Here is a 2,756-nt window from a genome sequence, read left to right as displayed (position 1 = left end):
CCGGTTGGTGCCACCAACCGGTACTAATGGGCATCGCACCCTTTAGTCCCGGTTCGTGGCACCAACCGGGACTAAAGGGCCCAGGTGAACCGGGACTAATGCCTTAGCCGCACGAACCGGGACCAATGCTCACATTAGTCCCGGTTCGTGACTGAACCGGGACTAATGTGAATATTGCCCTGTGACGAAAGCCCTGTTTTGTACTAGTGGTCCAGGAGCGGATGCAGATTGTGGTCTGCATCGACGATATCAGAAAGACGGAATATCAGCTGGGCTCGTGGTTCGTGGATGACAGGTGTGGTTTCCTCCTTCGGCGTCTTAGTCGTGGTGGGGTGCCAGATCTGGAGTTCGATGGCGTGTCCAGAGTGTTGCCCTGGTCTGATTCATTCAACGACAAGGGCTTCATTTTTTGGTGAGTCATCTTGGAGGTTCGCAAAGCTGCATATTAGCGATGGAGCCGCGTCGAGCTCGGGTGAGGCGGTGATTCGTCATTCTTTTCTTCGGTGGCTGCTGTGGTGGTGCCGGGGTCAGGTGACGGCCGTTGGTGTCAAGCTCAGAGATGTTCTGCTATCTTTTCAGTTTTGTCATATCGGTTTTTACGTGACTAGTTCTTTATGATATGAATAAAACATGTATTACCATTAAAAAAACAAGCATCCACTACGTACGGCGTTTTGTTTCTTTTTTGTTTTCCTGGAAATGCTAGATGAAGCCACGTGTAGCAAGAAGATCTGATTTACAACCTATATAAAGCCTCTTTAATTAATTAATGTAATTCTTTTTCTTTTTCTTGGGCTTTATTACTTTCCGTACAAGACTATTTCCGGGCTTGAAGTCAAACTTGGACGCAATGCTCTTTGATATATACTCCCTTAGTTTTTTTTACTTCGCGTATAAGATTTGTTTGAAGTCAAACTAAGCAAAAGTTTGACCAAATTAATATAAAAAATATCAACATCTACAAATACGTACTAAAATTATAAAGTATGAAAATTAATTTCATAATGCATCTACTAATATTGGTTTCATATTGTTGAATGTTGATATTTTTAATATAAAATTAGTCAAATTTTATAAAGTTTGACCTTAATCAAATTTTATATGCAGACTGCTATGTATAGGCATCAAAATAACAACAATAACTTCTTGCCCCTTTCTTGGCACGTGCTTCGGTCACCCGCCTCTCGGCGACGACGGTGTGTTCGCTCCGCGGACCGGAAGATGTGGGCGGCATGGATGTTGGTCATCGAGTGCCGATGAGTCCACGACTAGAATATGGAGTCGTGATGCCTGAATCCTAACGACAAGATGGTGGGATCGCATGGGAGATCAATCAAAGCGCGGAAACACATGTATGGAGTCAATATTGCATGAAGGGGGCAAGCAGTTTGGAGCCAAAACTAGGCAACGACGCCTACAAATAACACAGACCATGTTTTCCAGCCCAATGTCTTCAACCATGTTTCCTCACTCATTTGTCCTGTCAGTATCAGCCGCTAATCTATCCTCCCATGTTATACCTCCCAACATGCCCCATCAAAGCTAGTTACACGCGAACGACCATTTTAGGCCCTCTTTGACAGGATTTTCAGAACGTAGGAATAGGAAAAACACAGGATTTGAGTGGCATGTCCATTTGAATCCTATAAGATTAGCATAGAAGGTTTGATGTCATAGAAAACACAAAGGAATTGTAAAAAGAGGTTGGAGTGGATGGTTGATTTCCAATGAAATGTAGTACACTTGATTTCATAGAAAAAAATCCTATAGGATTCAATCCTTTGAATCAAAGGACAACCGTAGGAAAAAATCCTAAGGATTCTAACCCTCCAAATATCCTATGTAATTCCTTTGAATCAAAGGAGCCCTTAGTGTTCGGCATCTTGCCAGAACATCCAGCGACCATCACTCCCATGAGAAGATGTTTGCACTCCCACCCATGATACTGTCATGATGTTGCAGACTCTTTTCCCGCTCATGTCTCTCATCCTTTTTTTTCATTGATTTTTCTCGCCTACTATCTCCCGCCTCTTTCCCTCGCTGATTTCTCCTGCCCAACATCTTCCATCATGTTTTTTCGCTCATTTCTCTTGCCAGTATATCCCGCTGTATTTTTTCCCGCTCATTATTCCCGCCATGTGTTTCCCGTCATATCTTAAGGATAAAACGTTGGTAAACTTTTCATTTTAGTTGCAAAATTCGAACATGTGATAATGATTTTACATTATTGATGTTTATGAAAAGTAATAAAGACGAATACTTAAATAAATTTTAAAATTTATCTAAGTGCGAGGTCATATAATATATCATAAATCCCACAGTTTATTTTAAGTCATGAATCCTTGTGATTGGTTTGGAGCCGAAATAAGGCGATGACACCTACGAATAACACCCATCATATTTCCCCGCCCAATACCTTCAATCATGTTTCCTCACTCATTTGTCCCGTTCATATCTCCTGATCATTTCTCCTCCATGTTTTCGCCCAATATGCCCATCAAAGTTGGTTACACGCGAACAACCATTTTAGCGCCAGTCATCTTGCTGGGGCATCCGCGAACCACCACTCTCATGAGAAGATGTTTGCACTCCCACCCCATGACACTACCATGATGGTGTTGAGTCTTTCCCCACTCATTTCTCCCGCACTTTTTTTCCATCAATTTCTCTCGCCTCTTTTATCCCTCTGTTCACCGCGGATTTCTCCTGCCAAATATCTCCCACCATGTTTTCACGCTCATTTCTCTTCCCAATAT

The sequence above is a fragment of the Triticum aestivum genome, chromosome 7D, assembly GCF_018294505.1.
Source record: "Triticum aestivum cultivar Chinese Spring chromosome 7D, IWGSC CS RefSeq v2.1, whole genome shotgun sequence".
Taxonomy (NCBI): Eukaryota; Viridiplantae; Streptophyta; class Magnoliopsida; order Poales; family Poaceae; genus Triticum; species Triticum aestivum.
Note: the sequence above shows the minus strand (reverse complement) of the source record.